Source organism: Dysidea avara, chromosome 9, assembly GCF_963678975.1.
Source record: "Dysidea avara chromosome 9, odDysAvar1.4, whole genome shotgun sequence".
Taxonomy (NCBI): domain Eukaryota; kingdom Metazoa; phylum Porifera; class Demospongiae; order Dictyoceratida; family Dysideidae; genus Dysidea; species Dysidea avara.
Window position 1 is genome coordinate 23792182 of NC_089280.1, and position 17802 is coordinate 23809983.

The window sequence follows — 17802 nt, forward strand, 5'->3', positions numbered from 1 at the left end:
ACATTGTTTGCTTCAGCAGTAATGAGTCTAAACAAAACATCATGGCTTGTGCTATTATGCTTGTATACCACCTTCATATATATACATTTACAGATATAGTGCAAGTCAGCGTTGAAACCGGGTCGGGTCATCCGGGTCACATTTTCTCCGGGTCACATTTTCTCCCGGTCATCCGGGTCCGACCCGGTTTACAAATTATCCGGGATCACGTGAGAAACGAAATTGTTCGTTTGACGACGTGGAAACTTATAAACGCTATCGCGTAGCTCTTTCGTGAGCCACGCCCACTTATCGCGTTACCAACATACGCTCAGCTACGCCCATTTATTAGCAAGCGCAGTATGAGGGTAGTCTCGCGTGGCCAGACCGCTTTTTCCCGTGTATTACGTGGGGGAAAAAGGGTCTGGTGCAACTCCAATAACTGTTTACTTCTGAGCTGTCTGGGGACGCTAATTGAATAACATTGGCCGCAAAGGAGGTGCCGATGACGTCAGTAAGTAAACTCGAGATCTGTTTATCCTTTAAACGAATCTTAAAAGTAGCTCCGATGTCTCTTTTATAGCGTCTCGAAAGTTCATCCTCATCGTGTAACAAGACTCACAACCAGAGCAGGAGTGTAGGAATACTTCATAGTTTTACTGACGTCATGGCACCTCCTTTGTGACCAATGTTATTCAATTAGCGTCCCCGGAATCTGGGGACGGCTCAGAAGTAAACAGCTATTGGAGTTGCACCAGACCCTTTTTTCCCCAGCCAATATACGGAAAAAAGCGGTCTGGCCACTCGAGACTAGTATGAGGGTATCTATGGCTATTGTCAGTAGCTAGGTGATGACCTTTTTTTTTTTTGGTCTTCCACGTACAGCTAAGCTGAAGTTGCAATATTTACTCAACACGAATCGAACGTTCAAAACGTAGTCTCGCTCGCTCGCTCGAGACTAGCCGAAACATAGCTCTTATCGCACGCCTCGGCTTTAATTAATCCGGGTCAAGCTATCAGGGTCAGTGGGTCATCCGGGTCAGCAGTAGTGACCCGGTTTCAACGTTGGTGCAAGTATGCTCATCCATTTATTTGTCCCGCATGTTGCACTAGAGAATAGCTAACAGTTTAAATTAGTTTGTACTTTGCGTTTATACTTTGTTACACTTACATATATGCAATTTGCTGGTCCTAGTATGCTCTACTCACAAATATATTCGAAGAGTTCCCATGATGTAATATAATTCTAATTTTAAAGAGATGAAAACTTATACATAAAATGAGTGCACAGAAATAAAAAAGGCGCACCAAAAAGGTATAATGTACAGGGGCGGATCTAGGATTTATAAAAGGGGGGGGGCTAACTCAAGGTACTAATCTCTTGGGTAGAGGTGTGCAAAGCACACTTCCCAGCATGCTTCGCATGCTGGAACTAGGGGGGTCTGGGGGCATGCTCCCCCCGGAAATTTTTGAAAAATAGATGCTAAAATACTGCAATTTGGAGACATTTCCACATAAAATTCATATCTAGATATTTTATATACTGCCTTTAGATTATAGGTATGGCTCTCTGAAGCATTTTGCTAATGGAAAAGTTTGGGTAGTTACAGACAACCAAGTACATGATGCACCCCTCTCACAATTGCACAACACTGAATAGGTGCTTGTTAGAATAATAATGTTGAAAGTGGAAAATTTTGAAATTTGAACAATACAAGATTGAATCTGAGAGCATTTTCAATGGAAATTGTGTACCTGAATTAAGTATTGCCATACATATTAACTACACAAGTAAATGCATGAATGAAGCCCTTTAAACAGACTAATGTACTTCATTGTATGTATAAGTGTAGGCAGATTTGGAAAAATTCCATAACAGAACAGGGGCGGATCTAGGATTTATAAAAGGGGGGGCTAACTCAAGGTACTAATCTGTTGGGTAGAGGTGTGCAAAGCACACTTCCCAGCATGCTTTGCATGCTGGAACTAGGGGGGTCTGGGGGCATGCCCCCCCCCCCCCCCCAGGAAATTTTTGAAAAATAGATGTTAAAATACTGCAATTTGGAGACATTTCCACATAAAATTCATATCAAACCAATGCAAACCTTTAAACAAACCAATGCACTTCATTGTATATATGTATAGGTGCAGGCAGATTTGGAAAAATTCCATAACAGAACCAACTACATGTTTCCAGTGAATGTTCTATTAGATCTAGAGTAGTTAGCTGACTGCTCTATTAGAGTATCTCGATCTTGTACACCTCCAATGCTGATCCGGGTCCTTGTTACATAAACTTTAGCATAAATCCACTGATAATACCTTGGAAAGATGTTTATAAGGTGGTTTTATGAGTATTTGTATTATTAGTGATCATATAATTATGCTAAGACAAAATTTCATTATAATACTCAGCATATTGATCAAGTAAAACCTAAATATGAAGGGGGGGACTTCAGCCCCCAAAGCCCCCCCCTGGATCCGCCCCTGATGTATATGAAAAGAAAACTTAAACTGTTTGATAACTTGGGGTTAAGGACACAAAGCGTTAACTAAAGTTGTGTGTGGTTTTGATGGTCTAGAATCCCTCGTTCTAATGTTGTATATATTATAGCTAAAATGGTAAAATATTGATCTACACATGCTTCATTTTAAATTACAATTTTATTACTTATTACTGTGTGGAAATGTACGTAGATAATAGAGCTGTGCAATACTATTGATACTACCCAGTGTAGTGATACCAGATAGCAATACTCTACTCCAAGATTTGGTATCGTAGGTATTGATTTTGTCATGTAGCTAGATAGTTGATGATGTTGGGTCACATTTTCAATTGATTAGTATATATGATACATAGTTTGTACTAAATTACAAAACAGGCCACATTTTATATGCACATTAGCTTAGTTATCTCATGTAGGTCACATCATGTGTAGTATTGATGCTAGGACTGCACCGATTTCACTTTTTACCGATACTTCAAATACCAAGTACTCAGCTGGGAAGTATCTGCAAGTACAAGTACCGATACCAAGTACCTTAAAGTAGCTACTTCATAGTGCACACATTTATTATATAGTGCATTTCATGGTATTCTTTGCATGTTTTCAGATGTTTATAATGAAGTAGCAAATCAAGATTCACAGAAATATGTCGCTGAAATGCAAACCAGTGGATATTCCAGTATTCTTCTGGAGAAGTGTAGATAATATCATAATGGTGCTTACAAAAACGCTAATACTGAAATAGTCACTTCCACCTAATTGCTCTATTAGAGTTATTGACTGTTCTATTAGAGTATATCGATCTTTTTCTCAGTAAAGCGTTTTCACACGTAGGTTTCGGCATAGATCAGTACAATTTTGCTGGTAGTTAGCTATTATGCACTTGTCAATTTCATCCCCCACCCCCCACCCCCGGGGAGGGTGGGGGAATATAGGGGATTTGACAAATAGTGGTGTCAAATTCCCCACTATACTGGGGCAAAATCGGCTGTCAAATCCCCACTATGTCCCCACCCCCATAGTAGGGGATTTGACAACACCTCAAGGATGACTAAGCACATATTTCATGCATGGCGACTAGTAATAAACATGCCCTGTAGCTATATAGTAAAATTATAGCAAGTGCAATTTTATTGTTTAGAAATGCAACTACCGAAAATCGGTCAGTGAATTGGACAACTGTCAATTGCCCCAGGGGTGGGGACAAGAAGCAATGTCAAATCCCCACCTGGGGTGTGGGGGACACCCGGGGGTGGGGGGGTGGGGCATGAAATTGACAAGTGCATTAGTGTTATACTTGATGCTTTTAGGTGTCCACTGTGATAATAAAATAAGCAAGTACAAACGAACGTTATTTTATTCTCGCACGTGATAAGAATCGGTATCTGCAACAATATAATGACCGATTCCGATACTTCATGAAAACAGCAGTATCGGCCCGATACCGATACCGATACTATATAGAATCGGTGCAGCCCTAATTGATGCCTAAAGTATAATATTGTGATACACTAGATACAGTATATCACACAGCTCTAGTAGAAAAGAGAGGTGATAAGTTAATATTGAAGTGCCTCAAAGGTACAAGGTTAATAACTGAGCAGAAAGGTATTGCATGACACATGGAAATCAAGAACCAAAATTTTGTGTGTATATACCACAACTCATTTTTTCTTCATAAAATACACTTCACATGCAAAATTACAGCACCTCAAAAAGTTTGACACAATTTTTTGCAGTTATATGTAGTAAAGCTCAGGGGCGGAGGAAGTAATTGATATGAGGGGGACTGGGCTGACCCAGATTTATGGAAGTGAGGTACTGCATTAATTGTCTCTGGTTTGGTAAGGTGAGACCAAAAAAAAAAAAAAAAGGTCACAACCAGCTGACAATAGCTGCCCACCTCACCAGCTATGCATTTATAGCTGATAAACTACATAAAAATCCTTACATAGCTCGCTACACACTGCTCTAATACTGCAACTGCTGCTCTACTAGAGTATCTCGATCTTTATCACGGTTTTCAGCCCCACTCCAAGAAGGATAATTTTGGCGTGATATCATTCTGAGGTGGCCCCTAGCCCCCCCTCTCCCCCCCTTCCACCACCTATGGTAAATATATACTGGACAAAGTTTCCAAGCATTAACTGTGTGACTTATTTCCTTTAAAGGTATATTCTGGGTTTGTGGCTACATTTTGTCATGGAAGTACTCTAACAGATCATTAGGGTGGTGTAATATTTTAATTTTGCGCAAAACATTCTTGATCAATTTGTTTGTGTAAAGATGTGATTTACAATGAACAAAATTTCTTTATGCAACCTAAGTGGGGCTAAAATCAAAGTCAAGGATGCAACAAGCAGTGACCACAGCAGACACAGTGGACAGAGTAGATACATTAAAAATGCAACAAATAGAATTGACACAGTAGATCTAGACACAGTGAGTACAGTGGACACAGCAGACGCAACAGACAAACAGGACACAGTGAAGATAGCAAACATTATTATTATTATTAGTAGTAGTAGTATTACTGTGCAGGAATCAATGACAGATTATAATGCACAGGTTTATGCATGTAAATATCTAAATTGATACAAAAATCATTAAGTGTGGGAGAATCAACTACAGGTGAAGGTAAACTATAGTGGACATAGGAACACAACAGATACAGTGGACAAAATACACAGAGGACACAAACGACACAGATTCTCAGTGGAAATGCCAACAGGACAGTTGTTTAGTTGTTCAGGAAGTGGTTTATCATGTAAGTGTCATTGTCATACTCCATTGGTTTCTGGAGGTGTACTTCTATATGATAGCAGAACTAGATTAATTTATTCAATTTTGGGATTTATAGTGAAAAACACCAAAAGTTTGTTGGTTACTTGTACCAACAGCCATATATAATACTTGCTAACTGAGTGTGTCAAGTTTGAGATGGCCATGGATGGTTTGGCTTGGGCATGAACACATAGGCAACGTACAGCTGTAATGTGCAGTTATTGTTCTCATCAAAGTACACCTGTACATTAAGGCATGATTCCACAGATATGATCTCAATATAGATTTAAACAAACACAATGAAATGTTAAAGTCTAGAATTGACATAGTATTGCACAGGGATAGTAAACAATGAACATACAAGTCTTAGATTATTGTGATAGGTTGTTAGATGTTGTGGTAAAAAAGTTTCACACCTGATCTAGTATAGTAGAATTGAATGTGTATAGTTATTGGTGTTACGTAGTTTGTAAGTTGACAAACTTCATGGCAAAGAGTATAGTTATGTCCTGTGATTAAAATAGGTACATTAAAGGGAGGAGCCTCATTTAACCATACATGTGTGGCAAATCCCAATCTTCCCTGTTAAGGCTATAGTTGTAAAACAGATTTTTAGCCACAGCATATAAGATATGCAATATGAATCATTTAAATGGTTTCACATGGATGATTTAAACCATACGCTAGAAATGCTGGTGAAATTCAATCATTGCTTTCCACTGTGAATATCTTTAGTACTGACATTGGTATGACATTTTGCGCCAGCAAATGTGCCCATTTTAGTCTGAAAAGAGGAAAATATCGTGATGTCCTTCACCAAGAGAGATTAGACAAAAATACTTCAGACGTCTTTGATATTAAAGTCACAATTGAATATGGCCAGTGCTGTCAATACTTACTATATCTCCCTGTTATCAGATATGCAGCTGGAATTGTTAAATGGAATCTGAATGATTTGAGAACCATGAATAAAAAAACTAGGAAGTTATTAACAATCAATAAAGGACTTCACCCTAGAAGTGATGTGGATCATCCCTATCTTTCAGAAAGAAAGGAGGAAAGGAATTGAATTTGGTTGAAGATGTGGTGCATGAAGAAAAGTGCTCTCTCTTTCACTACCTTGTTAAGAGTAAGAAGTCTCTATTGGAAGTAGTTCATGATCCTGAGGCATCTCAAACAAAGTGTAAATTTGTGCAGCAAAAACAGTCAGAACAGTTGGCTTGCTACTCACAGAAAGCTCTCCATGGCTATTTTGGTAGACCGTGGGATAAGCTGATGAGTTGGCCAGCTCACATTGGTTTAGCATAGGTGATTTGACTTTTGAAACTGAAGTCTTGTTCATTGCCACACAAGACCAAGTTCTTAATACTAGAGCAATGCAGCAGGTTTACTGTGACTCAGCCAACACTCAGTGTCAATTATGCAATTCCCATGCAGAAACCATAGAACATTTGATCTCTGGCTGCAGCCAGTTTGCAGGTACACAGTACAATCTAATGTTGCAAGATATATTCATTGGCGTTTATGCGGCAAATACAATAATGAACGAGACAGCAATTAGTGGCAGCTATCCTGCTAGTGTTACAGAAAATGACAGCATTAAAATTTATTTGTTTATTTATTTTAAGCTTTATGGTGGAGAACCACTAAGGGTATGCTGGTAACTTGTACCAGCAGCCTGACAAGACAAGACATACATTAGCTACTTAGTTACATACCTACACAAAAACCATATAAATTAAAATTAATATATAGCTAGGTATTAGATAGTTGACTTGTTAAGGAAAGGTTCATGTTTTCAGCTGAATTATGGCCATTCACTGCCTTTGCAAGCAGGAACTGTGCAAAATTCCAAACATACACTATCCTCACAAACTCTTCAGTGGGATTTATTGTTTACAAAAAGGCAATTGTTTCAGATCCTGATACTTTTACGTTCATCATCCTTTTCGATTTGTGATCGCCTTTCCTTGAGAAGTAGCACCTCTTTCTGTCTTTCAGCAGGCGTAGGGTCAGGCTTTATGTACAGTAAACTGGAGTGTTAAGTTTGATTTATTTGACAAAACATCGAAAACGACACTGGAAAGAAGGAATTTTACTGCAAGTGGACTTGGACCTTTACAGAATTTTCTGTAATAAGTTATTATTTGTTGACCATTTCATATCTGCAAGTAGACATGATATAGTAGTTATCCATTTGGATCTACATGGGGTACGCCTAGAGTTCATAATAAGTCACTCTCTAGAGTTCCTATGGATACATGAAATTGAAAAGGAGAAAACATCCTGACCGCTTGGCACTGGCAGCGTTCGAACGTTAACGGGATGGCTGCAGGTCACACTTTCTGTAACAAATTTACACAGGCTATAGGACCAGGTGTCCTACAGACCTTCAGCACTTGTGCTGTAAAGCCTTAAAGGGACAATGCGCTGTTTACATGCTGTACTATGTTTTGATGCATGGAAGCCACTCAATGCTTGTCCAAGACCAGTTGATTGCATTGTGTATCTTGTCAAGTTCATGTTGCAGGTGGTAAAGTACAAGCATCCTGCACATGATTTTGTTGGGCCCCAAAATAGTCAGATGTTGTAAACAGCGCATTCTCCCTTTAATGAATAAAATTAAATTTAAAAGTTTATCTTTATTTTCCGTGTTGACCGTGGCTTCATTTTCCGTGTTCCGGCATATTTGCGGTTATTGAGGGACTGGCATATTTGCGGTTATTGAGGGACTGGCATATTTGCGGTTATTGAGGGACTGGCACGTGCACGGCAGAGGCTCGAGGGTTATAGAGCGTTTTCATTTCCATGGTAACGAATAATGACGTAAAGGGCACACCTACGGTCGCCATATTGTTGAACCACGTTGCGGTAGTGATTGTTGTTTTTACAGCGTTTGTATTGTGAATGCAATGGTTAACTGTGCTATTGTAGGCTGTTCTAGTGACAGTAGCAAGCCTGGAAGGAACAATTGCTCGTTTCACAAGTTACCAACCATAAGGCCATACCTATTGGATTTTATGTTGCACGGGCCCGACCGACTGTCTTTTTTCATGACCTGAAATGATAATGATAATCATGTGATATAGGATCACGTGTTCCAAGATGGTCAATCTCGTATGTGCTAGTGAAAATCAGCTATTGGGATAACCAGGCTCCTCTAGGGATTAAACTCTTCAAAAGGTTGAGCTTTAATGGTGAAGATACTCCAAACGAAATAGTTCTTATATTCAAGAGGTTTGATTCATTGTACAGCAATACATTATGGTGCTGCAGAACACCCTATATGTTTCATTAACGTTTTTTGTAGTTGTTGCTCTTTTTGTATGGTTCATAATACTTTAATTTTCTATTATGTACTAATTATTATTATCATTATCAAATCGACCTACCTACCCAAATTTTCTGAGGTTTTGCCCGCGCAACATAAGATCCAGTAGGTATGGCCTAATCAAGGACCTCAAATGGTGGAAATAACGACGGAAAGGAGAAGAGTTTGGTTATAGAGACGATTTGCAATGTTTAGAAAATGTTTATGTTTGCAGTAATCATTTTGAAAGCGGTAAGTGCTACAAACTAGGTGTGTTGTGCTGTACTAATTCATTTTATTTAGGTAAACCAGCATATGTTATGAAAACGTATTAACCTAGGGCATGACAAGGTCAATGTGAGTACTTTTCAAGCAGCTAGTGATAGGGCAATACGAACTGAACAGAGAAGGCAAAGAATGGAGGAAGCTGCAACCTCATCTTCTGTTGCCTCTTCCAGTGTTGTTGCACAAGTATCAGAGGAAGATACTGGCTGTGTGTTTGTTAATGAGGGTACTCAAACTGATCAAGGAGTGTTGTGTCACAGTAAAACGGTGCAAACAACTCCACCTTAGACTTGTGATGTTGGGGTTCAGACAGATGACTGGAATTTTTTCAATGAGAAGGTTTTTTTGTCAGATGATTCCAAGGTACATTACTACACTGGGCTCACCAAGTGCGCACTGCTGCTGTCAACATTTGAGTTTGTGATGAAGCCCTTTTGTAATGGAGAGAAACGAACATTCTACTGGTGTTCATTCCTCATAGTTCTTTTAAAGTTTAAAGTTGAGGCATAATCTGGGACTGCAAGACCTCGCATATAGATTGAATGTATCACTAGCTACTGTGTCACGTTCATTCCATGCAACACTAGATGTTATGATGGTACGTTTGCTGTGGCTTATAAAATGGCCAGAGAAGGAGCAGCTGTGGAAAACTATGCCAAACTGCCTGCTATGGAACTAAGGTAGTGGCAATTGTTGACTGTTATGAGATAAAGATTGAAACACCATCTCATTTAGTAGCTAAGTCAGCAACATGGTTGCAATATAAACATGCTAACACTGCTAAAGTGTTCATCTCAATGTGTCCACAAGGAGTAACTACCTTTGTTTCATGTGCTTGGGGAGGAAGAATAAGTGATAAACACTTGACTGTCAACTGTGGCTTTCTTTCAAAATTATTGCCGGGAGATATTGTCCTTGCTGACCGTGGTTTTGACATTGATGAGGATGTTGCCAGAATGCAGGCAACTTTACAAATACCCGCATTCACACATGGATGTGTGCAGTTGTCTCCACAATATCTTGAGAAAACTCGCCAACTGGCAAATGTCTGTATACACATTGAGAGGGTGATAGGTGCTACGAGGCAGAGATACTCTGAGTTGTATCCCCATAGACTTTGTGAAACCTAAGGAAGATGGAGAAAAAGCTACTATAGACAAAATTATAATTATTTGTTCAGCATTAAATAATTTATGTAGTAAATCTGTAGTTCCTAATAATTAATATCATTACATGACAAATACTGTAACTGTACATTAATATAATAACATTATTTCTTTTGCTTCTTCCGTGTAAATTGAAGCAACTTACGACAGTTTGCACAATACCACTTGTTGGCACGTGGAGGATTCTTCAGATTAAGGCACGAGAGGTGGAACCATTGACCATTTTCAATCATCATTGTCACATCCAACCATCTCTCTGCTCTTGTCTTCCTTGCAGTAGCAGTAAGTGTAAGTATCACTAAAAGCTGAAGCTGCTGCAGTCTGTGCTGGCATAACTTGTTCTCGAGAATGCCATTTTGCCAGCGGTTCTGGAAGAATACATAATTCAAAAAAATTAGAACTTTTGTCAACTATGTCTTTGATCAGGTGTTCATCTTGAAATATTCTCTGGATTGAGATGCTTGCATTACCATCACGAAAAGTTGCAACTACAAAATCAGTAGAACACACAAAGAGCTGAGTCTGTACTTGATAGTAGTACATGTGTGTTTTCAAAATGTTACCATCATCTTGAATGTAGGGAGCTGATGATGGTTCAACATCACGAACGCAATAAGGGCACTTGACTTCCAGTATCCCTATTCCAGTGCAGCATTCACACTGGATATTACCATCCGGACTAGCCCCAATGAAGGGATATGTGATGCTAATAATAAGCCCACTTTCCTTGCAAACAAAGCCAGAGTGAACATCTTTCATGATGTCTACATATGCTGACCTTGCTGAAGTCTCGTGTTCACACCCCCACTTAGTAGCCTTAGAGGAGAAATTATTTATCTCTGGATAACAAATTTGTCAAATCAGGCAATGAGTCATTGTATAAATGTGCTCTCCTTTTCCTATTGCAGCTAATAGAACCTTTAGGCTTCGTAAATGTTATGTCCATTATTCGAGTATAAGGTATCGTTTCCACTAAGCGCGGCTCCTTCCACACACAACCTATCTGTGTACAAGTTGTGGAAACCCGTGATGCCGATTCAAGATAAAATAAAATAGCTGCAACATGGGAACAAACTTCACCAAGGCCTGCCATGCAGGTGCAGTGACCTGCCTCAACTGTGCCATCATGCTGACATGTCACCTAAGTGTTCACTGGTGGATCATTAGCACGCTGGGAGTGTCTCAACTACAGTACATATAAGTGAAGTGATTGCATGTGTAGCTAAAATTTACCTTTGCTACTGCATCAAACTTTTTGTCAAATCGTTTTGAACCCAGGTAGTTCAAGAATCCGCAAAGGAAGTACTTGTACGCATCAAGAGTTTTATGAGCTTTAAACCGTTGTGAAGTACAAAAGCTGTGTCCCAGAACCAAGTAGTTGAAGATATCTGTGTTCGTGACAGGTGGAAAAACGCCTTTCATCAATTCAGAGGGTGGAATAAATACGGGTCTTGAATTCCAAATAGCTTCTCGAGGTACCTCCTCTTATTACTGATAGACAACTCCCGAGCATAGTCACTTAATGGCAATTCATCAGCCGCCATATCCGTAATCACGATCCAGTTCCGGTTCAACAATATGGCGACCGTGGGTGTGCCATATACGTCATCATTCGTTACCATGGAAATGAAAACGCTCTATTAAGTTACTGAAGTGCTCGCTGAATTGGAACCGTCCTTGAGTCAACCATATTCATCGGTAAGCGTGTGAAATAAATAAAACTGTGTACGTACGTGAACGAATACCATTCTGGCTCTTCTGTGACCGGCGCAGCCCTAGGACGTACATGTAGCTAGTACACTGTTAAAATGAAGAGTAACCACAGCTCTCAAGGAGTTCCCAGTGTGGGGAGGATTTAACACCCCTGGAGAGTAACCATTACTCTACAGGAGTAACACATGCTCTGAAGGTGGTGTCGCTTACTCTTCAGAGTAATGGTTATTCTCTTCAGAGTGTTGGCTACTCTCCGTGGGGTGTTAAATCCTCCCTACACTGGGAACTCTCAGAGTGGTGGTTACTCTTTATTTTTAACAGTGTAGTGTCTAGTCACAGTAACCGTAGATATTGTGTAGTGTCTGTGACAGTATGCACTGCATGTTGAATGAGCCGGTGATATGATCAGTGGTGCTGGGTGATTTGGTTTTTTTCCCTTACCATGTGCAAACTATGCCGGCCAAGTACGTATATAACTACCTAGCTAGCTAGTTGCCTTGTGTTCTGAAAAAGGTTATTGACCCTGGAACCATAGATATATAATATAGACACTACGCTAATATCTATGTTCGATTTAGGCCTACGAATAGCTATTTTCGTATTAATAACTTGTTGACACCAATTAACCATCAGTGTCCAGCGCCACCCAGCATAGGCGATTCTAGCTAATTATAAGTGTTGAAAAATCTTGGGGGGGGGGGAAAGTCGCAGTATAATATAGATTGGCATTGATATTTTTAGCATTTTTTCATGTTTTTAGCATAAATTGTAGGCTGTTTTCAAGCCTTCAAATTGCAAAAATCCTGCAACCCCCCTGAAATTCGACTATAGACTATATTACAACCATACAACAATAGTCATGCTGTGCCCTACTTGGCTCCCCCTTTAGGTCTGGTCTAGAATCGTCACTGCCACCCAGTCATAATCTACTGAGACCGACCATACCATTCAAATTAGGCCACTCCAAATAAATTCTCTGTTTCCCGTCCTGGACTCAGACATGTCTGCATGTGGGCGGGCAATCCATTTCCATTATTCTATTACAGCTTTTCAAACCATTATTTGCCTGGCACAACCATCATTTCAAAAACCCATACTTAAGCTTGTAGCTACTTTCCTTTTTATGCTGCAAAAAATAGCACAGACGTGAATTTGTGCCAACTTGACAGCACATTGACACTGTGAGCTGTGAGCAGACACTATTACAAGATAACTAGGATGAGTCTGTACAGTATATGCAAGAATATCTGAAAAATAATGGAAGAATACTTATGGAATAATGAAATATTTAGAGCTGACAGTAACCAGATGCAGGCAGTAGATAGGAAACAGAGAATTTATTTGAAGTGCATGGCCTTACTGAAGATGCTATAGGTAGTGATTTACAACCTACCAGCTTTTCTCACACACCATTGTGCCTCTCAGTACATTGACATGTCTTCTGTAAAATACATGCACCTTCACTATGTATATCTTGCACTGAAAAAGCTTTAATAAATATAAATGAATTATGTTTTCTACTTAAATTACACACCTTCAATAAATGTTTTATGAGCTGTTCTAGTTAATAGTAGCCAATGCTTTGTAGTTCTTGATGTTAGCAGATCCGCTAGTTAACCTGACAATTGACTACAAAATAGCTTTTAATCAGCAACTCAATAAACAGTGTCACACACTCGATTCTACTCTAAAATACTAAAAGTTACAACTGCTTTTATACCTAAAAAACCACAGAAAAGTTCTGTAGCTACAGGTCCAGAAAGTTCTAGAAGCATGTGAATACAATCACAAAACTAATTTAAAACCTTAACTACATTATGTGGTAACTTATAGAGACAACCTGTCTCTACACAGTAATACAGGTTTTTGCAATTGAATTCGTCACCTTTGCAATTGAATTCGTCCCATTTGCAATTGAATTCGTTGGTATTGCAATTGAATTCGTCGGTTTTGCAGTTGAATTAGTCGGTTTTGCAATAGAATTAGTCGCGTTTGCATTACAATTCGTCATAAACAAAACGGCTCCAAGAAACCAACCCGTTCATTAAGAGATGGACTATTTATGCCTTGGAGAGTTACACTTGAGACACTAGAAGGTAATTGAAGCTGGTAGTACGCTAAGCTGATAGCTGTCTGACAAGTTAATTAGCTTGCTCGCGAGTGACCACACCCATCGCGAATGGCATAGTAGAGTTTGGAATGTTGCTGGGAGAGGCTGTAGAGGAAGAATTATTGCCTTATAAAGAGTTGTTTACTACTGTTGTACTTGAACAAGTTCTTGTAGCAGCTGCTACATGTTTTCGTGTTTGCTCCAGCTGCCATTCTTGTTACGGACGAATTTAACTGCAAAAGCGACGAATTCAATTGCAAAAGCGACGAATTCAATTGCAAACGGGACGAATTCAATTGCAAAACCGACGAATTCAATTGCAAACGGGACGAATTAGAGTTTGGAATGTTGCTGGAGAGGCTGTAGAGGAAGAATTACTGCCTTATAAAAAGTTGTTTACTACTGTTGTACTTGAACAAGTTCTTGTAGCAGCTGCTACATCATGTTTTCGTGTCTGCTCCAGCTGCCATTCTTGTTACGGACGAATTTAACTGCAAAAGTGACAAATTCAATTGCAAACGGGAGGAATTCAATTGCAAAACCGACGAATTCAATTGCAAAACCGACGAATTCAATTGCAAACGGGACGAATTCAATTGCAAAAACGACGAACTCAATTGCAAACGGGACGAATTCAATTGCAAAGTCGCCGAATTCAATTGCAAAAACCTGTAAACACATGTATTACATGTCATATTACAACACTTAATGCACTTTACTGGGTTAAAATCATGTGATAATTATTGAGATATGTCTAATCAGAGTTTCAGAAATAAAACTTCGAGCCCCAGAAAATACTTGTATGTGATTCTTATTTGAAGAATATGGCACCAATGATAGCCAAGAGTTACCAAGTGCCAGTTCCACATGTCTCTGTGGCTGATGAGGACAAAAAGAGAGTTCCTGGATGAGCAAATTTATCATACTGATTTTGAATTTGGCATGTTTTTTGTTTGTTTGTTTTTTTAATTTTCTTTGAGGACAATTGATGCTGGATTACAATGAAATATAGCCCTTAAAGGTAAATTGTCATCTATCACTGCTCAGAATTCTGCCATCCCAGGCTTCAAGGCATCTGCTGCTGAGTGCATGTCATGCAATTAAGGTTGCGCATAATCCTTTCAAAAGTGGAGATTGGCATAGCCTTAGCGATATAGTTTTACCTGTTGTGACATTCTCATGTACATACTGCTGTTTTGTTCCAGCTTTAATGATTGTATAGTTTTGGTCAGAAATAATTAAATTTCTCTTTATAGTGTAGTGATGTTATTGCATGCATTATATAATAATTGTCATCCTTAGTGCTTAAAGTGTGACAACTACGTAAAGTTGAATGGTGTCCAAACATATGTATCTATTTTATATTTTGTGTCATGTTTCCAGAAGTTATTTATTTATTTGTTAGTTTCTCAGTAAGCTTATTATAATTATGACTTGTAATGGCAATAATCACTAATATCATAATTTCTCTAATAATTAGTTAGCTATCTCTGAAAATGCATTGGGTACAGTGACCTTAGTATTATGCATTACACAGAGTTTTCTGTGTGAATCACTTGTCTTTGTCTTTTTCATGCACTGGTCAGTATGCAAAGAAGTTGTCATTCTTGGGAGGTTTTTTCCGACTCATATGCTGTTCTCCATACAATGAATATGTGCATGGTGAAAGTTTCATGTCCTTAATCAGATTCCTATCTCAGATTTATGGCACTTTGGAGGTTGTGCTTGGTGACATGAGATATATATTACACAAAAGCATTGAAAATGTTATACACAAAAATCATTTTAGTGCCAACTAACATCTCCTGCTTACACCTGTCGATAGGATACACTAAATGCCTATGAAAGATAGCACAATGCTTGTTCATACCAATGATTGTATGGCCTGTTAATTATTTAATTTAGATGAAAATCTCTACTATTATCTTGGTAACCTTTGATCTGGCCTGTTGTATTGATCGAACAAAAATTTGTGAAGCTAAAAATGAAACCACTTTACTAGCTAGCTAGTGGCTAACTTTTTGGTGCAAGATGGATGTCATTGGTGCTAATAAAATGGATGGGAACAGCAATGTAACAATGCTACAAAGATTGACGTGGACAACTGGGAGTGCAATCAAAGAACGTTTCCCCCCTCTCTTGTATTTTCCAATACGTAGAAAGTTTTCTAAATACTTATGCACCCTCAGTAATAGATTTGTGAGTATCCAAAGGTCTCTAAATAATACAGAAACCTTGTCAGGGCATGCTATGTAACTATAACTTAGAAAATGGTATTAACGTATGTTTTGTTGTCTAGAGTCTCCAAAACTTGGGTTATGACTAACAGCTTGTGGGTAACTACCAATCAAAAAATCACACCTGCAATTTTGTAAGACATTAAACATTGGAAGTATAAACCACTTCTGAGTTGTTGTGTGTCTATCAGGCCAGGCCATATGCTCAAAACATTGGGATAGTAATACAGGCTTTAAATTTATATGGTCTTTGTGACCACAAAATGAGATATAATGCAGTTTTCCATTCCACCATTCCATTCCTCTATTCCAGTCCATTCCAGTCCACCATTCCATTGAATCCGAGTCAGTGTTAGGATGATGCAATAGAAACTGAGGCTCCACCTAGTTACTATTGAATCATTTCATCACATCTTTTTGTACTTCAAAGATGCTAGTTTCCTATTTCTAATGCCCTCATACTATAGGACGTAACTATTTCTATATCCCATTTGTTCATCATACAAATTAAGCCATACTTTCTAGTGATGCATTGAAGAACCCATGCAGTGAAGTGACAAAAGTGGCATAAACAGATATGATGATTCCTTAGTATTAAGCAGGGTGCATTTATCTTGTTATTTTTAAAGTTTTTAACGCATGTGGGCTATCATGAAGTTTTAATCACATTTATAAGTACTTTTAAAGCTGATAAAACCAACAAATCAAATGAGTACATTTGAAACTGTTTTGTGATATTAAATTGAAGACGTCTTTATGTAATGGGACTTGTTATCATGGTACTGCATTGTCCCTAACCTAGTTTAAAATTCCTATTTTTTGTAATGATTTGTAACAGTAGTGGTAACTTTTGATCTGACCACTTACTATGGCAGATAACGTACACAACCTGTATATCAGGGAGTCAAAAATCTGACATTGAAACCCAATAAGTATTTAAAGTATTTAAGATATAGCCTCTCCCTAAACATTAATTATGACATATAGAATGCTTTGCTGTTAAGTTGGCTTTTACAGCCCCTAAAATATTGAAATATCGCACTACAAGTAGCTATATACAACCCATGCCATTGCAGGTATGGTTTCACTGCATATTTTGCAAACAAATATGGTTTCAATGGACAAACCTAATAGCAGTATGAATGGGGAATTTCCTCGTGTCATATTACTTGTAATGATATGGACCTATCAACAAGAACACATGATTCTGTGTTCAGATGTGACCACATACAGGGACCACTAATACTGTACAGTATGTAATTACTGCATGGAGTTACAATATTTGTTCACTTCCCTATAATGACAGTTTCCTTGAATGATAATTAATTATGCATTTTTAGGAATGTTAGTTCAGTAAAATTCTGGAAAGTGCCCACATATTTTAATAAATAAATTTGTATTAACAGAGATGTGCTTAATATTGTATTTCTATGTATGTATGTATGTTATTTTACACTGTAAGGTGAAGCATGTTTTCTGACTTACCTATAACTATATCAACCCTTATGATGTTTATTAAAGGTTGGGTAAAGGAATTCTGTATCCCAGGATGTGTTGCTCTTTGCCTACAGTTGATAACAAGTTGTCTGGGGATCAAGTCACAACCTGGCTCCAGAATTTTTTCTGCATTTCACGGTGCCAAGTTTCTGACTCCATGCTGTAAGGCTTTCGGCCTTCGTACGAGTCCTTAATGGGCTATATTACTGACTAA

At 38.5% G+C, this 17802-nt stretch overlaps 1 protein-coding gene and 1 long non-coding RNA gene across 7 annotated transcripts in view; one reads left to right on the forward strand and one right to left on the reverse strand.

Moving 5' to 3' along the window:
* The first annotated feature begins 8006 nt into the window (after positions 1–8006).
* LOC136266717 (latrophilin-like protein LAT-2) overlaps positions 8007–17802 on the forward strand; it is a 68276-nt gene continuing 58480 nt past the window's right edge. For 5 of the 6 annotated variants that reach the window (XR_010706244.1, XM_066061723.1, XM_066061725.1 and 2 more), the window contains exons 1-2: positions 8007–8058; positions 11670–11729. The gene's annotated coding sequence lies outside the window, so the exon portion shown is untranslated. Of the gene's footprint in view, positions 8059–11669; positions 11730–17802 lie in introns of those variants that run through there. The other variant, XM_066061727.1, reaches the window with a different exon arrangement.
* LOC136266754 (uncharacterized) lies at positions 10056–11723 on the reverse strand. The gene is made up of 2 exons (XR_010706266.1): positions 11265–11723; positions 10056–11217 (listed from the first exon to the last, which is right to left on the reverse strand). It is a non-coding gene; the product is annotated as an uncharacterized lncRNA (long non-coding RNA).